Source organism: Neoarius graeffei, chromosome 10, assembly GCF_027579695.1.
Source record: "Neoarius graeffei isolate fNeoGra1 chromosome 10, fNeoGra1.pri, whole genome shotgun sequence".
Classification (NCBI taxonomy): Eukaryota; Metazoa; Chordata; class Actinopteri; order Siluriformes; family Ariidae; genus Neoarius; species Neoarius graeffei.
In genome coordinates this window covers 28,457,390-28,480,525 of record NC_083578.1, presented here as the reverse complement: position 1 = coordinate 28,480,525, position 23,136 = coordinate 28,457,390, and the positions used below count along the sequence as shown (strand labels likewise).

General features: G+C 45.7%; 1 protein-coding gene across 1 annotated transcript in view; it reads right to left on the bottom strand.

The window, feature by feature from the left end:
* The window catches only part of cacna2d3a (calcium channel, voltage-dependent, alpha 2/delta subunit 3a), a 1,043,750-nt gene that overhangs the window by 51,471 nt on the left and 969,143 nt on the right, over nucleotides 1–23,136 (bottom strand). The gene's annotated exons all lie outside the window — the stretch shown is intronic.

Sequence of the window (23,136 nt, the reverse complement as noted above, 5' to 3'; positions counted from 1 at the left end):
TTACAGGGATAGGTATGTAGTAGATATTTATTTTTGTAATTATATATTTATATAGATATTTATGAAGTGTATATATGGTATAAACTATATAGATATATATTTTTGTAATTATATATTTATATGGATATTTATGAAGTGTATATATGGAATGAAGTATATATTTAATTTTGTAACAATATTTATATAGATATTTATGAAGTGTATGTGTTTGTATGTATATATGTGTATAATGTGTGTGTATATATATATATATATATATATATATATATATATATATATATATACACACACGTGTGTGTGTGTGTGTGTGTGTGTGTGTGTGTATATACAGTGGTGCTTGAAAGTTTGTGAACCCTTTAGAATTTTCTATATTTCTGCATAAATATGACCCAAAACATCATCAGATTTTCACACAAGTCCTAAAAGTAGATAAAGAGAACCCAGTTAAACAAATTAGACAAAAATATGATACTTGGTCATTTATTTATTGAGGAAAATGATCCAATATTACATATCTGTGAGTGGCAAAAGTATGTGAACCTCTAGGTTTAGCAGTTAATTTGAAGGTGAAATTAGAGTCCGGTGTTTTCAATCAGTTGGATGACAAATCAGGTGTGAGTGGGCACCCTGTTTTATTTAAAGAACAGGGATCTATCAAAGTCTGATCTTCACAACACATGTTTGTGCAAGTGTATCATGGCACGGACAAAGGAGATTTCTGAGGACCTCAGAAAAAGCGTTGTTGATGTTCATCAGGCTGGAAAAGGTTACAAAACCATCTCTAAAGAGTTTGGACTCCACCAATCCACAGTCAGACAGATTGTGTACAAATGGAGGAAATTCAAGACCATTGTTACCCTCCCCAGGAGTGGTCAACCAACAAAGATCACTCCAAGAGCAAGGCGTGTAATAGTTGGCAAGGTCACAAAGGACCCCAGGGTAACTTCTAAGCAACTGAAGGCCTCTCTCACATTGGCTAATGTTAATGTTCATGAGTCCACCATCAGGAGAACACTGAACAACAATGGTGTGCATGACAGGGTTGCAAAGAGAAAGCCACTGCTCTCCAAAAAACTTGCTGCTTGACTGCAGTTTGCTAAAGATCACATGGCCAGAAGGCTATTGGAAAAATGTTTTGTGGATGGCTGAGCCCAAAATAGAACAATTTGGTTTAAATGAGAAGCGTTAAGTTTGGAGAAAGGAAAACACTGCATTCCAGCATAACAACCTTATCCCATCTGTGAAACATGGTGGTGGTAGTATCGTGTTTTGGGCCTGTTTTGCTGCATCTGGGCCAGGACGGCTTGCCATCATTGATGGAGCAATGAATCCTGAATTATACCAGGGAATTCTAAAGGAAAATGTCAGGACATCTGTCCACGAACTGAATTTCAAGAGAAGGTGGGTCATGCAGCAAGACAACGACCCTAAGCACACAAGTCGTTCTACCAAAGAATGGTTAAAGAAGAATAAAGTTCATGTTTTGGAATGGCCAAGTCAAACTCCTGACCTTAATCCAATCAAAATGTTGTGGAAGGACCTGAAGCGAGCAGTTCATGTGAGGAAACTCACCAACATCCCAGAGTTGAAGCTGTTCTGTCTGGAGGAATGGGCTAAAATTCCTCCAAGCCGGTGTGCAGGACTGATCAACAGATACCAGAAACATTTAGTTGCAGTTATTGCTGCACAAGGGGGTCACACCAGATACTGAAAGCAAAGGTTCACATACTTTTGCCACTCACAGACATGTAATATTGGATCATTTTCCTCAATAAATAAATGACCAAGTATAATATTTTTGTCTCATTTGTTTAACTGAGTTCTCTTTATCTACTTTTAGGACTTGTGTGAAAATCTGATGATGTTTTGGGTCATATTTTTGCAGAAATATAGAAAATTCTAAAGGGTTCACAAACTTTTAAGCACCACTGTATATATATATATATATATATATATATATATATATATATATATATATATATATGGTATGTAGTATATATTTATTTTTGTAATTATATATTTATATGGATAATCATGAAGTGTATATATGGTATATATTTTTATAGGTGTATTAATGTAGTTTGGATTTTGGGGTAGTTAAAAAGGGGTGGGAAATTAAAAAAAGTATTGTACTTCTTCCCACTCCTTTTTCAAACAATGTGCGGTGTATTGTAATGTATTAGCTCTTTATGTTATTTTATTTATTCTTTTTTTGTCACTTTTTTCATTTACTTTCTTTTGTATGTACAAATAGTTACATACATTTTTATACATGTTCGAAATAAATAAATTCATTCATTCATTCATTCATTCATTCAATAATACAACCCCGTTTCCAAAAAAGTTGGGACAAAGTACAAATTGTAAATAAAAACGGAATGCAATAATTTACACATCTCAAAAACTGATATTGTATTCACAATAGAACATAGACAACATATCAAATGTCGAAAATGAGACATTTTGAAATTTCATGCCAAATATTGGCTCATTTGAAATTTCATGACAGCAACACATCTCAAAAAAGTTGGGACGGGGCAATAAGAGGCTGGAAAAGTTAAAGGTACAAAAAAGGAACAGCTGGAGGACCAAATTGCAACTCATTAGGTCAACTGGCAATAGGTCATTAACATGACTGGGTATAAAAAGAGCATCTTGGAGTGGCAGCGGCTCTCAGAAGTAAAGATGGGCAGAGGACCACCAATCCCCCTAATTCTGCGCTGACAAATAGTGGAGCAATATCAGAAAGGAGTTCGACAGTGTAAAATTGCAAAGAGTTTGAACATATCATCATCTACAGTGCATAATATCATCAAAAGATTCAGAGAATCTGGAAGAATCTCTGTGCGTAAGGGTCAAGGCTGGAAAACCATACTGGGTGCCCGTGATCTTTGGGCCCTTAGACGGCACTGCATCACATACAGGCATACTTCTGTATTGGAAATCACAAAATGGGCTCAGGAATATTTTCAGAGAACATTATCTGTGAACACAATTCACCGTGCCATCCGCCGTTGCCAGCTAAAACTCTATAGTTCAAAGAAGAAGCCATATCTAAACATGATCCAGAAGCGCAGATGTCTTCTCTGGGCCAAGGCTCATTTAAAATGGACTGTGGTAAAGTGGAAAACTGTTCTGTGGTCAGACGAATCAAAATTTGAAGTTCTTTATGGAAATCAGGGATGCCGTGTCATTCGGACTAAAGAGGAGAAGAAAGACCCAGGTTGTTATCAGCGCTCAGTTCAGGAGCCTGCATCTCTGATGGTATGGGGTTGCATTAGTGTGTGTGGCATGGGCAGCTTACACATCTGGAAAGACACCATCAATGCTGAAAGGTATATCCAGGTTCTAGAGCAACATATGCTCCCATCCAGACGACGTCTCTTTCAGGGAAGACCTTGCATTTTCCAACATGACAATGCCAAACCACATACTGCATCAATTACAGCATCATGGCTGCGTAGAAGAAGGGTCCGGGCACTGAACTGGCCAGCCTGCAGTCCAGATCTTTCACCCATAGAAAACATTTGGTGCATCATAAAACGGAAGATACGACAAAAAAGACCTAAGACAGTTGAGCAACTAGAATCCTACATTAGACAAGAATGGGTTAACATTCTTATCCCTAAACTTGAGCAACTTGTCTCCTCAGTCCCCAGACGTTTACAGACTGTTGTAAAGAGAAAAGGGGACGTCTCACAGTGGTAAACATGGCCTTGTCCCAACTTTTTTGAGATGTGTTGTTGTCATGAAATTTAAAATCATCTAATTTTTCTCTTTAAATGATACATTTTCTCAGTTTAAACATTTGATATGTCATCTATGTTCTATTCTGAATAAAATATGGAATTTTGAAACTTCTACATCATTGCATTCCGTTTTTATTCACAATTTGTACTTTGTCCCACATTTTTTGGAATCGGGGTTGTATAAAGTTAAAAAAATCAAATCAGTTTCACAAGAAATAGCAGAGAAGCTCAAAATCAGTGGTATAGGACAGACAATGACATTCACACTCTATGTGAGGTTGCACATCAACACCACCTCTGCCCTATGAGGGAACATCTAACCAATGAAATTAGGATAAAATATTTTTCAGAAGAAACCGATTGATTTCTTTTAAATAATTTGTATTACCAGAACCATTATAATGGTCTATTGAATTAATCTTTGATTGTGCTGATCATTAAAATAATTTTATTCAAGTAAGGACTTTAACAGAAGAAATAGCCAGAATGGCCCACTGCCTCATCATCCATTCATCTATTATCTCTACCACTTATCTGTCAGGGTTTCAGGGGAAGCTGGAGCCAATCCCAACTGACTTCAGCCAAGAGGCAAGGTACATCCTGGGCAGATCACCAATCTATCACAGAGTGCCTCATCAAATTTTTAAAATTAAATAATTTCAATCGCGGTGGCATGGTGGTGTAGTGGTTAGCGCTGTCGCCTCACAGCAAGAAGGTCCGGGTTCGAGCCCCGTGGCCGGCAAGGGCCTTTCTGTGCGGAGTTTGCATGTTCTCCCCGTGTCCGCGTGGGTTTCCTCCGGGTGCTCCGGTTTCCCCCACAGTCCAAAGACATGCAGGTTAGGTTAACTGGTGACTCTAAATTGACCGTAGGTGTGAATGTGAGTGTGAATGGTTGTCTGTGTCTATGTGTCAGCCCTGTGATGACCTGGCGACTTGTCCAGGGTGTACCCCGCCTTTTGCCCATAGTCAGCTAGGATAGGCTTCAGCTTGCCTGCGACCCTGTAGAACAGGATAAAGCGGCTAGAGATAATGAGATGAGATGGGGAATTTCAATCGCACACACACACACACACACACAAACAAAAAACAAAAAACCTACAACAAAGCCTTCCAAAACTCCAACTGCTAAAAAGTACACTAGGCCTGTCCTAATTCTTATGAATAACAATAATGTACAGTACATAGCCAAAATGTTGTGAAGCATTTTTATTACAGTAAAAAAATGACTTTGTTTTAGTGTTAATAGCAACAGGGTGCAAACCTGAAAAATATAACTAGCGTCCAACCGAAATACCAAAATGGCAGTATTACCCATCATGTTATGCTTGTGCTGGCACAAAAATAAAGCTCGTAAACACTGAGCACAGCCACTGAAAAATTATTATAAAGACAAAATTGAAAGCATATGTCTAAGAAACTAAAAATCACCATAATCAACCAGTCTGTGAGATCTTCAGTCTGGGAGAATAAAAATTATCATATGCCATATACAACAGTTATATACAGTAAAAAGCATTGAGTGAAACTGTATGTATTTATCGGTGCATTTATGTGGCTGGTTATTTTTGTGAGTGCCTGTCAGGGGTGTGACAAAAATTACTTAATGGTTTTCTAAAACTGATAACACATGCACTAATGGGCACTAAATGATTAGAGTCACACTTATTTTCTTCCATTTCAAGCACTGATACCAAATGTTCAAGCTGTGTGAGGTAAAGTTAAAAAAAATCATAGACCACAGCTGTAGCAATTGCTAGTAAAAACTAAAAAGCATTACCAGTAATTAATTACAATCAAACACCTTTCAGTAGAAAAGTGATATCGCCTATTTTATTAAAGTTGTTTAGGCAAATATTTTGCAATGGTTATCAACAAAGTGGAATAATCAAGTATGTTTAATATTAATGTTCATGGGGTTTAATGTAAATTTTTTTCTTCAAGGTTTGTTTTTCCAAATTAAATTCCTCTGCAACAATCTTTAGTCCTAATTATGCTGTACATTATAAAACCCATGCATAAAAAGTCATCACCCTACTCTGTGATTTATTGACACTATGCCACTCTCCTGAGCACAGAGTAATGTAACATAAGAATTCACTGAATTATGTTCACTTTAACCAAGCACTTGTAATACAATGGCAAGGCATTGTTATTTGCAATGCAAAGTCTAGAAATCACACTTAGTTTTTTTACAGTTACATTTATTTTTCTCTACAGTGCTTAAACAATCAAAACAGAAGTACCAGTACTGCTCATTGGTGAGTACTTTAAAAAATGTGAATCAGATTTGTTCCTTGGTCAAAAACAAATGACCACATAATGACTGTTCGTGGCATTTTTTTAAAAGAGCCGAAAGATTTTTTGAGCATATGTCAGCAACTGTCGTACACTTGATATGACTCTCCAACTCACATTACAGCTGATGGCTATATGAGCAGAAAAAGCAGGTTAAGGCCCTGTCCACATGGCAACGGATTCAGGTGACTCCGATACAATTGCTTATCGTTTAGGCCTGGCGTCCACACGGCACCGGCGTTTTGGGTGCCCAAAACGCAATCTTTTTGAGAACGGGTTCCAGAGTGGAAAGATCTGGCAACGTTGCCGTTCTGAAGTCGTCTGGATGAGTAGAACGGATTTGTTTACGATGACATCACAACCACATGACTGTGAGTGCTTCACGCCGGGTAGAAGTGTAACGAACTCGATGCGAGTTGTCAACAAATCCTATAACTTGGTTCATGAAACGCGCTTACAAAATATTTTCACTGTGAATATTTATTGTGTAATGGTGCAGAGAGAGAGAGAGAGAGAGAGAGACGTCATCCTCGCCGCCATATTGGATAGGTCAAAGCGGAGAATAAAGATTCATGTGCTGCGTTTAACTGTACCAACAGGTTTACCGTCCAAACGAGATCACATGGGATTACCTTTCACAGGTGAGAAACAACAAATTAATCCATCAACGTGTAGCATTCAATTTATTCCGGACCATTAAAGACGCCGCCTTCCGCGTAGAATCATACGTCATCCTCGCCGCCATATTGGATAGGTCAAAGTGGAGAATAAAGATTAGCTGTGTTTAACTGTACCAACAGGTTTGCCGTCCAAACGAGATCACATGGGATTACCTTTCACAGGTGAGACTGGAAAAATACTTTTCATTGTATTTGGTCATTATAATGTAATTTTACGAACAGATTTTCCTGACTTTGTGGCTAATATGAAGTCTCGTGCATAATAGTTTATGCGCATGCGTCCTTACTTCTATTGTTCTGGTGTCTCCGAAGGGACCGTCTTACAGCGCCCCTAGAGGTGTGGCATGTGTATTGCATCATTTTCAGCAAGCGTTGCGTTGCCATATGGACCTGATATTTTACTGATCGTTGCCCATTTGGACGCGATATATTTTTAAATAACATCTCGTTGCCGTTGTCGTGTGGATGTAGCCTTAGTCAACTCAAGACCAGTGTTGTGCCTGAGCAAGCAGATGCTTCCAGTGAAGAATCACTGATCACCATTATTCCCAATGACCAGTCAATGAGCACCATTGTTCCAAATGACCAATTACCATCCTCCCAATGACCAATGGATGATCACCATTGCTTCCCAACAATCAATCAATGATCACCACTGTTGCCCATGACCATTTACTGATCACCATTGTTATCAATGACTAATCACTGATCAGCACTGTTCCAAAACAAGCAATGATTACCATTTTTCTCAATCACTGACCACCATTGCTCACAATAATTAACATTAATCACCATTGTTCTTAAAAGCAAATTACTGATTACTGTTGTTTGTTGCACCCATGCACTTCCTTGCTCTTTAAAAATTCTCTTCTTGGCTAGAATTGCAAGTAAAAAAAAAAAGTAAGTTATTCTATCCCTAAATACTTTCGTCTTGCCTATTCCGCAACTATTCATGACCACTGCTTCTGTTTCAATATAATAATATATTATTTTCAATTCAATTCTATTCTATTTTAGGGTTGCATAGTAGAAACATACATACAGTAGTCGTAACAGGTGAGCTGAAGTCAGAGTTTGGATAGTAATTGGGGCACCAAGACTAGTTTCAAGCATGGCATCTACCACCCCATATTGCCATGTGGCCATGCCCCTGGGGCATGCATTACTAAGTGTTCAAGAATGTTCTTGTGCTTGACCATACCTCAATCACTGATGTTAAATTATTGGTGTGAAATGATTGATAATTTTGTGATCCTGGTGTTTTGGTGAATACTGAGTGTCTTTTCCAATGCTTTTTATCCAGCGCCCTCCACAATTATTGGCACCCCTTGTAAAGATTAGTAAGAAGGGTTCGGAAAAATCCATCTTTTTGTGAAGTAACTTAATCTCACGCTGAAAAAAATTAGAAAAATACAACCTTTAATAAGAATAAATGTATTCAGAAAAAAATTTAATAATAATAATAATAATAATAATAATTATTATTATTATTATTATTATTGATTTTTTCTGAATACATTTATTCTTATTAAAGGTTGGATTTTTCAAATTTTTTCAGCATAAAAAAAAAAAAATAATAATAATAATTATTATTATTATTATTATTATTATTATTATAAGGGTGGCACGGTGATGTAGTGGTTAGCACTGTCGCCTCACAGCAAGAAGGTCCCAGGTTCAAGCCCAGTGGCCGACAAAGGCCTTTCTGTGTGAAGTTTGCATGTTCTCTCCATGTCTGCGTGGGTTTCCTCTGGGTGCTCCGGTTTCTCCCACAGTCCAAAGACACGCAGGTTAGATTAATTGATGGCTCGAAATTGACCGTAGGTGTGAATGGTTGTTTGTCTCTATGTGTCAGCTCTGCGATGATCTGGCGACTTGTCCAGGGTGTACCCTGCCTCTCGCCCATAATCAGCTGGGATAGGCTCTGGGTTGCAGACTCCAGCTTCCCTGCGACCCTGTACAGGATAAGCGGCTACAGATAATGGATGGATGGATGGATGGATGGATGGATGGATGGATGGATGGATGTTATCACCCAAATTAGGATGGGTTCCCTTTTGAGTTTGGTTCCTCTCAAGGTTTCTTCCTCATATCATCTGAGGGAGTTTTTCCTTGCCACCATCACCACAGGCTTGCTCATTGAGGATAAATTAGAGATAGAATTAGCTTATGTTTAAAGTCTTGAATTTTCTGTAAAGCTGCTTTGCGACAATGTCTGTTGTTAAAAGTGTTATACAAATAAACTTGACTTGACACCAAACAGCAAAGAGCAAACAGCAAGGTACACCAAACAGCAATTACCCCTGGAGCTACTGGTACTGTTCCAGCAATGACTACACAAAGGAACATGGAGGCCTACTAGCACTTATGGAATCAGTCCAAATTTGTCATGCCATGACATTTGCATCTAGCTCGAATGCAGAGAGAAAGGTTGCATGTGTACTATCTGATTGTAAACACTAACAAGTCTTGCACAAATGAAATTAAAACTCACCTCTTGAACCATTATTATTATTATTATTATTATTATTATTATTATTGCATTTATATATGCATTATTTATGCATTTGCATGCTTCCAAGATTGCTACATATATGTAGTATATATTACTTATGTATTTATAACCCCGATTCCAAAAATGTTGGGACAAAAGTACAAATTGTAAATAAAAACGGAATGCAATGATGTGGAAGTTTCAAAATTCCATATTTTATTCAGAATAGAACATAAATACATATCTGTGGCAGCGGGGGCGTGGTCAAGCGCCGGTCTGTGACAGGAGGGTGGAGTCAGGGAAGGTAAGTGGCAGAATCACTACACCTGATGTCAATTAACCTGTGTTTGTGTCTCTTCCCAGTGACCGCACCCTATATAAAAAGAGAGAGAGAGAGCAGAGGAAGGCAGCTCTCTCCTGAACCAGCCAACTTGTGTGTTCTGTGTGAATGGGAGTATATTTGTGTCTGAAAAGAATGAATAAATTGAAGTATGGAACTTTATTCTGGCCTGCCGTCTTTCTGTGCTCCTCCCCCTACTACGAACTGCCACAGTGGTGCCAAAACCCGGGACGGAGCACAGGAAAAGAACAACCCCATGGAGTCCTCCCCCTTCGCAGACCTGGTCCACGCCCTCGCCACGGCCCAGCAGAGCCAGCACCAGGTGCGAGTCACCCTCCGGAAGGAGCAAGAGCGCCGGTTCGAGGCCCTGGTGCTGGCGCAGCAGGAAGCTCGTCAGGCATTCCGGCACCTCCTCGCGTCGGTGGGGTCCACCATCTCCACCGCCGCGGACCCTTCTTCCCTCACCCTAGCCAAGATGGGCCCGCAGGACGACCCCGAGGCCTTCCTCACACTCTTCGAGCAGACAGCAGAGGCCTCGGGCTGGCCGGTGGAACAGCGAGCGGCGCGCCTCCTCCCCTTGCTAACGGGTGAGGTGCAACTGGCTGCGCGACAGCTCCCCGCCGACCACCGGCTGGCCTACACGGAACTTCGCCGGGCCGTCCTCCAGCGGGCGGGGCACACCCCCGAACAACAGCGACAGCGCTTCCGCGCTCTGCGGCTGGAGGAAGTCGGCCGGCCGTTTGCGTTTGGCCAGCAGCTCCGGGACGCCTGCTGGCGATGGTTGAGGGCCAACAACCGTGACGCCGAGGGAATCCTCGATCAGGTGGTGCTGGAGCAGTTTATCGGCTGCCTGCCAGAGGGAACCATGGAGTGGGTCCAGTGCCACCACCCGGCATCGCTGGATCAGGCCATCGAGTTGGCGGAGGACCATTTGGCGGCTGTTCCGACGGCAGGACAGCGGACATCCTGTTCTCTCCTCTCCTCTCTCTCTCTCTCCCCCTGTGTCTCGTCCTCGCCCTGTTCCCCCACCACGGAGGCGGGGGCCAGCCCCACCCCAGCTGGCCCGTCGCACCCGCAGTGCCCTCCCATTTTTCCCTTCTGTGTCTGTTTCTTCCCCCCCTCAGGTGAGTGAGCCCCAGGGCGCTGGTGCAGAGAGGAAGCCCGGGCCGGTTTGCTGGCGCTGCGGGGAGCCAGGCCACCTCCAACAGCAATGCTCGGCAATGGAAGTGGGCGCGGTGGTTCGGATCCCCGACGTGCCAGGAGCTGCCCTCGATCGGGCCGGAGCGTATCGCATACCGGTGAGTATCCAAGGGGATACATATCAGGCGTTGGTGGATTCTGGTTGTAATCAGACCTCAATTCACCAAAGCCTGGTGCAAGACAAGGCATCGGGGGGAGCACAGGGGGTGAAGGTGTTGTGTGTGCATGGGGATGTTCACAGCTACCCGTTGGTGTCGGTCCACATTTTTTTCCGAGGGGAAAAAGTTATAGTGAAGGTGGCGGTTAATCCTCGCCTCACCCACTCAATAATTTTGGGGACTGATTGGCCGGGATTTGGGGAGTTGATGAGTCATTTTGTCAGGTTCTGTGGACTTTTCAGCCTGCTGTTCATCTACTTGGCCACTAGATGCCACTATTCAGCATTATATTTTCTTTTGTTTTTCTTGGGTTACACTTGTCTTCATACTATTGGCTAAGCGAATCATTGATGGCAAGTAGTTAATTGGTTGGCCTATATATATGAGTTTGTTTTCTTTCCACTTTGCTGAGTTCTCCTGTGAGCCACCGTGTGAGTACTTGTCCTGGGTTTTTCACTATAGCTGTTTGCTCCACTGTTCTGAACTGCCTTTTGACCACTCCCTCTGTTTTCTAAGAAGAGGATTGTTTTGCTTTTGACTTTCTCGAGTGGATATTATTTTTGAACTTTGAACTTTTGTGCCAAGTACTGTTTTGCCATTTTTTGGGTTTTCTCATTTTTTGTGCATTTTAATGACTGACCTTTTTGGATCTGGAGTATACATGCTAAAGATTTTTTTTTTATTTTGATCTGGTGCTCTCAGTAAAGACTTCCTTTTGAAAACGTTAAGTCTCTGCATCTCTGTCCTGAATCTCTGTCTCATTCCGAGGGTGGCCAGAGGTTTAAGATGTTCAATCCCCATCTCAACCAAAACCCTGACAGAAGAACTCAGCCAGCAATGGACGGAGCAGAGGATATACCACTTCCCGAGTCCGATTCTGTGCCAGTGCCTGACCCCTTACCTGCAACTGCCCCTGCATACGACCCGGCACACACCCTCCAGCACCTGGTAGCAGCCGTCACCAGCTGAGAGGAAACCATGCGCCATCATGAAGAGGTTTTAGCCCAGTGGGGGGCGGAAATGGGAAGACAAGCTGGCATGCTGACCAAGATCCACCAGGTCCTCCAACTTCGTCAACCTACACAACCTGCCCCTTCAGCCTCTTCAGCTCCTCCAGCCCCTACAGCCACGTCTTCCAATGAGCCAACTGCGTCTCTTCCTGTGCACAGCCGTGAGCCCTGCCTGCCTGCCCCAGAGAGGTACAGTGGAGACCCTAAAGGTTGCAGGGGCTTTCTAACCCAGTGCCGTCTGTCCTTCGACCTCCAGCCTGCTGCCTACCCTACCGAGCATTCCTAAGTGGCCTACGTCATCACACTCTTGACTGGAAGAGCCCTGGCCTGGGCCACAGCCCTCTATGAAAGCAACAGCCCTGTTTGCGCTTCCTTCCTGTCCTTCTCCAAGGAGATGTTGAAGGTCTTCTCCCCAGAAGTCAGCGGTCGCACCGCAGCCAACAAACTTCTCCAACTTCGCCAGGGCCGTCAGTCAGCAGCGGACTATGCCATTCAGTTCCGCACCCTAGCAGCGGAAAGCGGCTGGGGGGACCAGGCCTTGCTCGCTACCCTCTACAGTGGATTGGCTGACCACATCAAGGATGGGCTATCTTCGTGGGAGGAGGCTGAGGACCTCGAGTCGTTGATCTCTCGAGTCATCCGGCTGGACAATCGGCTGCAGGAATGAAACAAAGCCCCGAAAAGCTCCGTTTACCAAGCAGTTCCAGTCCGTAGCAGCCCAGCAGTCGACTCCTCTGACGGAAGACTGGAGCCCAGGCAGCTGGGGGGAACTCGACTGTCTCAGGCAGAACGTGATAGGCGAATGAGGGAGCGTTGCTGCATTTACTGCGGAAAGCCTGGACATTTCCGCAGCACCTGCCCAGAACTCCTAGGAAAAGGCCAAACCCCATCCAGCCCCAGGAGATCTGTGACGGGGGTGACATCGTCTCCTGATCTCCCATTCACCAGCTTCTTCGTTCCTGTAACTCTCTCCTGGGATCACCAGCGGCACTTTCTCCAGGCCTTCATTGACTCTGGTGCTGCCGGCAATTTCATGGACCTCTCTCTAGCACAACGTCTGGGGATTCCCACATCTGGCCTTGACCCCCCTCTGTCAGTGACTGCCTTAGATGGACGACCTTTGGGTGGGGGTCTTGTAGAACTAATGACCTCTACCGTTCATGTACGGATCGACAGTCACCAGGAGGAACTGTCATTCCATGTAATCCAGTCCCCAGAATTTCCCATAGTCCTTGGATTCCCCTGGCTGACTCGCCACAACCCTCATCTAGACTGGGGCTCACGCATGATCCTCCAGTGGGGCCCTACCTGCCATGCCAGCTGTCTTGTCTCAAGTACCTGTCCCGAGTTTCTCAAGCCTCCCGAGTTGTCCCAAGCCCCTCCCGAGTTGTCCCGAGTGCCTCCCGAGTATCATGACTTGAGAGAAGTGTTCAGCAAAGGAAAAGCAGCGGCCCTACCACCTCACAGACCCTATGATTGTGCCATTGACCTACTGCCCGGCACCTGTCCACCTAGGGGTCGTATCTTCTCACTCTCTGCGCCAGAACGCCTAGCCATGGAACAGTATATCAAGGAGTCACTGTCCTCAGGCTTCATTCGACCCTCCTCTTCTCCAGCCGGAGCTGGCTTCTTCTTTGTGGGCAAGAAGGATGGAGGCCTGAGGCCTTGCATCGATTACAGAGGACTCAACAAAATTACTATCCGTAACCGTTACCCCCTGCCACTAATGTCATCAGTTTTCGAACTCCTGCAAAACGCCACCATCTTCACCAAATTGGACCTTCGCAACGCCTACCATCTGGTCTGAATTCGTGAAGGAGATGAGTGGAAGACTGCATTTAACACCCCAACTGGCCACTATGAATACAAGGTCATGCCCTTTGGGCTCACAAATGCCCCTGCTGTGTTCCAGGCCCTTATTAACGATGTCCTTCGTGACATGCTGAACAGATTTGTTTTTGTTTATTTAGATGATATTTTGATTTTTTCTAAGACCCCCTCCAAGCACATTCAGCAGGTCCGACAGGTTCTCAGTCACCTCCTCAAGAACAACCTTTTTGTTAAAACTGAGAAATGTGAATTCCATGTTCTTAAGGTGTCCTTTCTCGGCTATGTCATCTCTGAGGGGAGGATTCTCATGGACCCTGAGAAAGTGAAAGCAGTACAGGATTGGCCGGTTCCCAACACAATCAAGGAAACGCAGAGATTCTTGGGCTTTGCAAATTTCTACCGGAGGTTCATCCGTAACTTCAGCTCCATTGCTGCCCCCATCTCTGCGCTCACTCGAAAATGCCACTCCCCCTTCTCATGGACTCCGGAGGCTGGCCAGGCATTCAGGGCCCTCAAACAGCGCTTCACCTCCGCTCCCATCCTCCGTCATCCTGACCCCACTCGACCATTCATTGTGGAGGTGGATGCCTCGAATGTAGGGGTTGGAGCAGTCTTATCCCAGAGATCCTCTGACGGCAAGGTCCACCCTTGTGCCTTTTTCTCTCGCAAATTGTCTCAGTCAGAGGAGAACTATGACATTGGCAACCGGGAACTCCTGGCAGTTAAGCTGGCATTGGAAGAGTGGAGACAGTGGCTAGAGGGGGCTCATCATCCCTTCCTAGTGTGGACTGACCATAAGAATCTGCAATATATCCAGCAGGCTAAGCGGCTGAACCCTCGCCAGGCAAGATGGGCTCTCTTCTTCAACAGATTCGACTTCACGCTCTCCTACAGACCAGGCTCTAAGAACCTCAAACCTGATGCACTTTCACGCCAGTTCCAGCCAGGCAGTCTAGAGAGCCCCCCTGAGACAATCATCCCAAGTTCTCGGCTCATTGCACCAGTCCGCTGGGGCATCACATCTATAGTTCAGCAAGCACTGCACAATGACCCTGGCCCTGATAATGTTCCTGCAGGTCTCTTGTTTGTTCCCAGGTCTGTACGTGGTCAGGTTCTCCAGTGGGGTCACTCCTCCCAACTGGCAGCCCATCCTGAGTCATCTCGAACACTGGAGTTCCTTCAGCGACGCTTCTGGTGGCCAGATATGAAGGAGGATGTGCAGATCTTCGTGGCCAGCTGTCCCAACTGTGTCCAAGGAAAGGATCCACGCCAGAGGGCCCAGGGCCTGCTCCACCCCTTGCCCATTCCTCGCAGACCATGGTTGCACATCTCTCTTGACTTTATCACTGGTCTGCCTACCTCTGAAGGTAACACCACCATTCTCGTTATTATTGATAGATTCTCTAAAGCCTGTCGCTTCTTGCCTTTGCCCAAATTGCCCTCTGCCTCTGAAACTGCCAGACTAATATGCGACCATGTGTTCCGAGTCTTTGGTCTTCCCCAAGATGTCGTTTCAGACCGTGGACCCCAGTTTACCTCCTGCTTCTGGCGAGCCTTCTGCAAGCTAATCGGGGCGACTGTGAGCCTCTCGTCTGGCTTCCATCCCCAGTCTAATGGGCAGACAGAGAGACTGAATCAAGACCTTGAAGCCGCCTTGAGATGCATGGTCTCGACCAATCCCACCTCCTGGTGCTCCCAACTCCCATGGGCTGAATAAGCTCACAACACGCTGAAGTGCTCAGCTATAGGTATGTCGCCCTTTGAGTGTCAGTTTGGCTACCAACCGCCTTTGTTCCCTGAACAGGAGGTGGATGCAGGGGTCCCGTCTGCCCAGCAGTTTGTGCGGCGGTGTCGGCGTACGTGGGGTAGAGCCAGACGTGCCTTGCTGAGAGCCTCCCGACAGTACCAGCAGCAGTCCAATCGCCATCGGAGGGGGGTCACCTTCCGACCTGGCCAGAGGGTCTGGCTCTCGGCTAGGGATCTTCCTCTGAGGGTGGAGAACCAGAAGCTGGCGCCGCGGTTCATTGGTCCCTTCAAGGTGCTCCGCCGGGTCAACCCTGTGGCCTACACTCTACAGCTGCCCCGCTCCATGAGGGTCCACCCGACCTTCCATGTCTCCCGTCTCCACCCAGTGGTCACCTCACCGCTGTCTCCAGCTCCTTGGCCACTGCCTCCTCCTCGGCTCATCGATGGCCAGGCCACGTACACGGTCAACCGGCTCCTGGATTCCCGCCGTGTCCATGGGTCTCTTCAGTATCTGGTGGACTGGGAGGGGTATGGGCCGGAGGAGCGCTCCTGGGTGCCGTCCAGAGACATACTTGACCGCTCCTTGATCAGAGACTTCCATCGCTTGCATCCTGATCGGCCTGGGATCGTCAGGAGACAATCTTAGGGGCGAAGTTCTGTCAGGTTCTGTGGACTTTTCAGCCTGCTGTTCATCTACTTGGCCACTAGATGCCACTATTCAGCATTATATTTTCTTTTGTTTTTCTTGGGTTACACTTGCCTTCATGCTATTGGCTAAGCGAATCATTGATGGCAAGTAGTTAATTGGTTGGCCTATATATATGAGTTTGTTTTCTTTCCACTTTGCTGAGTTCTCCTGTGAGCCACCGTGTGAGTACTTGTCCTGGGTTTTTCACTATAGCTGTTTGCTCCACTGTTCTGAACTGCCTTTTGACCACTCCCTCTGTTTTCTAAGAAGAGGATTGTTTTGCTTTTGACTTTCTCAATTGGATATTATTTTTTAACTTTGAACTTTTGTGCCAAGTACTGTTTTGCCATTTTTTGGGGTTTTCTCATTTTTTGTGCATTTTAATGACTGACCTTTTTGGATCTGGAGTATACATGCTAAAGTTTTTTTTTTATTTTGATCTGGTGCTCTCAGTAAAGACTTCCTTTTGAAAACGCTAAGTCTCTGCATCTCTGTCCTGAATCTCTGTCTCATTCCGAGGGTGGCCAGAGGTTTAAGATGTTCAATCCCCATCTCAACCAAAACCTGACACATTTAGTAAAGAGTGGGTCCTGCCGTAGTTTAGCAGGGAGAGGTCCCAGTGTCGCTTTGGCAGGAGCAGCTGTCACAGAGCCGTCTACGTCATCTCCGCGTCAGAGTGAGGAGCCACAGGCTCCTCCTCCCTCTCTCGGGGAATCCCTTGCGGATTTCCCATTAGAGCAGTCGCGAGACGAGACTCTGCAGCATGCGTTTGACCAAGTGAGAGTAATCGATGGTCAAACGCTCGCGCCGAACGCCACCCCGTCCTTCCCCTATTTTTCTATTATGAAAGATAGATTATACCGAGTGACGCAGGACACTCAGACGAAAGAGCAAATCACACAGCTTTTGATTCCAAAAAGCCGCCGGAAATTGGTATTCCAGGCGGCTCACTTTAATCCCATGGCTGGACACTTAGGGCAGGATAAGACACTAGCCCGAATAATGGCCCGATTCTATTGGCCGGGGATTCGCGGCGATGTCCGTAGGTGGTGTACGGCATGCTGCGAATGCCAGTTAGTAAATCCAGCGGCCATTCCAAAAGCGCCTTTGCGCCTCCTCCCATTAATCAAGACCCCGTTCGAAAGAATTGGGATGGATCTCGTCGGGGCATTAGATCGGTCAACATGAGGGTACCACTTTATATTAGTTCTGGTGGACTATGCAACGTGATACCCGGAAGCGGTGCCTTTTCACAATATCTCAGCACGCAGTATTGCGGAGGCACTCTTCCGCGTCATCTCCCGAGTTGGAATCCCGAAAGAGATTCTGACTGACCAAGGCACCTCATTTATGTCACGAACACTGAGCGAACTGTATGGGCTATTAGGTATTAAGCCGATCCGCACCAGCGTTTATCACCCACAAACGGACAGTTTAGTTGAACGGTTCAATCGCACCCTCAAGAATATAATTAAAAAATTCATAAGTGAGGACGCATGTAACTGGGATAAATGGCTCGAACCCTTGTTATTTGCAGTGCGAGAGGTCCCCCAAGCCTCCATGGGGTTCTCCCCATTTGAATTGTTATATGGGCGTAAGCCGCGCGGCATTTTAGATGTGCTGCGAGAAAATTGGGAGGAGGGACCTTCACCAAGTAAAAATGAAATTCAATACGTTATTGACCTGCGCGCAAACCTTCACACACCTAACCCAGGAGAATTTGCAGCAGGCCCAAGAATGGCAAACCCGCCTGTACGACAGGGGTACGTGCCTTAGGGAGTTCGCACCGGGAGATAAAGTACTCGTACTGTTGCCCACATCGAGCTCCAAATTGATCGCCAAGTGGCAAGGACCCTTTGAGGTCACACGGCGAGTCGGGGACGTCAACTATGAGGTGAGGTGAATGGACAGGGGTGGGGCGCTACAGATTTACCACCTCAATCTACTCAAACTCTGGAACGAGGAGGTCCCCATAGCGTTGGTGTCGGTGGTTCCGGAGAAGGCGGAGCTGGGGCCGGAGGTTCAAAAGGGTGCATTGGCATCGCATACCTCTCCGGTACCCTGTGGAGACCACCTCTCCCCGACCCAACTCGCGGAGGTCGCCCAGTTGCAGACCAAGTTTTCGGACGTGTTCTCGCCCCTGCCCGGCTGCACCGACCTCATAGAGCACCACATTGAGACGCCCCCGGGGGTGGTAGTGCGTAGCCGCCCTTACAGGCTACCCGAGCACAAGAAAAAAGTGGTTTGGGAAGAACTCGAGGCCATGCTCGAGATGGGCATCGTCAAGGAGTCCCACAGTGACTGGAGCAGCCCAGTGGTCTTGGTTCCCAAGGCCGACGGGTCGGTCCGGTTCTGTGTGGACTACAGAAAAGTCAACGCGGTGTCTAAATTCGACGCATACCCAATGCCTCGTATTGATGAGTTGCTCGATTGGTTAGGCACGGCTTGCTTTTACTCAACGCTGGATTTGACAAAGGGTTATTGGCAGATCCTCTTGACTCCATTATCCCGAGAAAAAACGGCCTTTTCCACACCGTTCGGCTTACACCAGTTTGTCACACTTTCTTTTGGGCTGTTTGGGGCACCCGCTACGTTTCAGCGGCTGATGGACAGGGTCCTCCGCCCCCACGCCACCTATGCGGCCGCATACCTCGACGATATCATTATTTATAGTAATGACTGGCAGCGGCACTTACAACACCTGAGGGCCGTCCTTAAGTCGCTGAGGCGAGCAGGTCTCACAGCCAACCCAAAGAAGTGTGCGATTGGGCGGGTTTAAGTACGGTATCTGGGCTTCCACTTGGGCAACGGGCAGGTGTGTCCCCAAATTAACAAGACAGCAGCAATTGCGGCCTGCCCGAGGCCCAAGACCAAAAAGGGGGTGAGACAGTTCCTGGGGCTGGCTGGCTACTATCGTAGGTTTATACCTAATTATTCGGACGTCACCAGCCCGCTGACTGATCTCACTAAAAAGGGGGCACCAGATCCGGTCCAGTGGATGGAGCAATGCCAGCGGGCTTTCTCTGAGGTAAAGGCTGCACTGTGCAGGGGGCCACTATTACACTCCCCTGACTTTTCTCTCCCTTTTATGTTACAGACGGATGCGTCAGACAGAGGGCTGGGGGCCGTGTTGTCCCAGGAGGTGGAGGGGGAGGATCGTCCCGTGCTGTACATCAGCAGAAAGCTGTCGGTATGTGAGGGGCACTACAGCACGATAGAAAAAGAGTGCCTCGTGATCAAGTGGGCGGTCCTCGCCCTCCGCTACTACCTGCTGGGACGCCATTTCACCCTCTGTTCGAACCACGCGCCCCTCCAGTGGCTCCACCGCATGAAGGATGCCAACGCACGGATCACCCTTTGGTATCTGGCACTCCAACCCTTTAATTTCAAGGTGATCAACAGGCCGGGGGCGCAGATGGTTGTGGCGGACTTTCTCTCCCATCGGGGGGGGGGAGTCGGCTGCAGGCCGGACAGCTGCCCGGCCTGAGTTGGGCAGTGGGGGTATGTGGCAGCGGGGGCGTGGTCAAGCGCCGGTCTGTGACAGGAGGGCGGAGTCAGGGAAGGTAAGTGGCAGAATCACTACACCTGATGTCAATTAACCTGTGTTTGTGTCTCTTCCCAGTGACCGCGCCCTATATAAAAAGAGAGAGAGAGCAGAGGAAGGCAGCTCTCTCCTGAACCAGCCAACTTGTGTGTTCTGTGTGACTGGGAGTATATTTGTGTCTGAAAAGAACGAATAAATTGAAGTATGGAACTTTATTCTGGCCTGCCGTCTTTCTGTGCTCCTCCCCCTCCTACGAACTGCCACAATATCAAATGTTTAAGCTGAGAAAATGTATCATTTAAAGAGAAAAATTAGGTGATTTTAAATTTCATGACAACAACACATCTCAAAAAAGTTGGGACAAGGCCATGTTTACCACTGTGAGACATCCCCTTTTCTCTTTACAACAGTCTGTAAACGTCTGGGGACTGAGGAGACAAGCTGCTCAAGTTTAGGGATAGGAATATTAACCCATTCTTGTCTAATGTAGGATTCTAGTTGCTCAACTGTCTTAGGTCTTTTTTGTCGTATCTTCCGTTTTATGATGCACCAAATGTTTTCTATGGGTGAAAGATCTGGACTGCAGGCTGGACAGTTCAGTACCCGGACCCTTCTTCTACGCAGCCATGATGCTGTAATTGATGCAGTATGTGGTTTGGCATTGTCATGTTGGAAAATGCAAGGTCTTCCCTGAAAGAGACGTCGTCTGGATGGGAGCATATGTTGCTCTAGAACCTGGAGCATTGATGGTGTCTTTCCAGATGTGTAAGCTGCCCATGCCACACGCACTAATGCAACCCCATACCATCAGAGATGCAGGCTTCTGAACTGAGCGCTGATAACAACTTGGGTTGTCCTTCTCCTCTTTAGTCCGAATGACACGGCGTCCCTGATTTCCATAAAGAACTTCATATTTTGATTCTTCTGACCACAGAACAGTTTTCCACTTTGCCACAGTCCATTTTAAATGAGCCTTGGCCCAGAGAAGACGTCTGCGCTTCTGGATCATGTTTAGATATGGCTTCTTCTTTGAACTATAGAGTTTTAGCTGGCAACGGCGGATGGCACGGTGAATTGTGTTCACAGATAATGTTCTCTGGAAATATTCCTGAGCCCATTTTGTGATTTCCAATACAGAAGCATGCCTGTATGTGATGCAGTGCCGTCTAAGGGCCCGAAGATCACGGGCACCCAGTATGGTTTTCCGGCCTTGACCCTTACACACAGAGATTCTTCCAGATTCTCTGAATCTTTTGATGACATTATGCACTGTAGATGATGATATGTTCAAACTCTTTGCAATTTTACACTGTCAAACTCCTTTCTGATATTGCTCCACTATTTGTCAGCGCAGAATTAGAGGGATTGGTGATCCTCTTCCCATCTTTACTTTTGAGAGCCGCTGCCACCCCAAGATGCTCTTTTTATACCCAGTCATGTTAATGACCTATTGCCAGTTGACCTAATGAGTTGCAATTTGGTCCTCCAGCTGTTCCTTTTTTGTACCTTTAACTTTTCCAGCCTCTTATTGCCCCGTCCCAACTTTTTTGAGATGTGTTGCTGTCATGAAATTTCAAATGAGCCAATATTTGGCATGAAATTTCAAAATGTCTCACTTTCGACATTTGATATGTTGTCTATGTTCTATTGTGAATACAATATCAGTTTTTGAGATTTGTAAATTATTGCATTCCGTTTTTATTTACAATTTGTACTTCGTCCCAACTTTTTTGGAATCGGGGTTGTACATCCATTCCTGCATTTCAGGCCTGCAACACATTCCAAAAAAAAAAAAAGGCACAGGGCCAATTTAGGGCTAGTGATGAGGTAAAACAATTGAATAATGATGTGATTTGAAATAGGTGATGTCAACAGGTGACTGTAATCATAACTTCGTATAAAAACAGTATTCAGGAAAGGTGTAGTCTTTGAGGAGCAAAGATGGGGCAAGGATCTGTATTTTCAACAAATGCATGAGAACAATATTAAAGTGTTTAAAAACAATGATCCTCAAAGAAAGTGATTTGGAGATTTCACCTTCTAGGGTGCATAATATCATGAAAGGATTCTAGGAATCTGGAGGAATATCAGTAGGTAAAGGGCAAGAGCACAAGCCTAAGCTGAACACCTGTGATCTTTGAGCCCTCAGATGGCACTGCATCAAGAACCGTCATTCATCTATAGCTAATATAACCACATGAGCTTGGGATTACTTTGACAAAGCTTTGCCAAGCACAATACAGAGTTACATCCACAAATGCTAGTTAAAACTTTATTGTGCCAAACGGAAGCCTTAGGAACTGTGTCCAGAAGCACCATCCAGTTCTCTGAGCTTGGAGGCATCTGGGATGGACCATCACACAGTGGAAATACATATTGTGGTCAGATGATTCAATATTCCAGATCTTTTTTTGGAAGAAATGGATGTTGTATGCTCTGGACCAAAGACAAAAAGGACCGTCCAGACTGTTATCAACAACAAGTCCAAAAGCCAGGGTCTGTCATGGTATGGGATTGTGTTAATACCCTTCGCAAAGGTATCTTAGACTTCTGTGATGGCAGCATTAATGCAGAAAAGTACATTAAGATTTTGGAGCAACATATGCTGCCTTCAAAACATCTTTTCCAGGGATATTTCAACAAGGCAATGCAAAACCACATTCTGCACACATTACAAAGACATTGCTGCGGAAGGAGAGGGGCCTGTCCCCTCTGTCCCCAATAGAGAATGTCTGATTTGGGGTTGTAGGATGCTTGCTGCTGGAGCTGCTTTCTTGTCAGCATATTCATGTGGTCATGCGTATTAGAAATGTTAATGCACATATCTGTACACACAGCTTTGCTTTAGGCTTGTATGATGTGAATCTGTGCAGTGAGGTGTGTGTGTGTGTGTGTGTGTGTGTGAGAGAGAGAGAGACAGAGAGAGAGAGAGAGGAGGGTAAAGATAGATACATAGAAAGAGAAAGTGATGCTGGAGGCATGTTCTGTCCATTCCCTGCTTGCCATCAGAATTTGATGTCCATGCAGTGTAATGGCTAATAGGATCCAGAGTGCTACATAGAAATATTTGGATTGCAACTCACTCATCTCTCTGTGAGCATGACTGTGTGTGTGTAAGAAGGAAAGAGAGAGACTAAGAGAAAAAGACAGAGAAGTACGAATGTGAAGGTATTTTTGTGCTTGTGTGGGAAGCACACACTGGCTGTACAGCAATGATAAAGAAAGCATGAATAACAAAGACAAGGAATGTGATGGTATATCGTATGGGGGGGGGGGGGGGGGGAAGAGGATTAATCCAGTGGGTATGAGAAAGCTTGGATGTTTTTCCAGTGTAATTTAGGAGCACAGCTGTCCACTGCACACTCACTGTCACTCTTTGCACTGTGCTACATGTGGCAATGG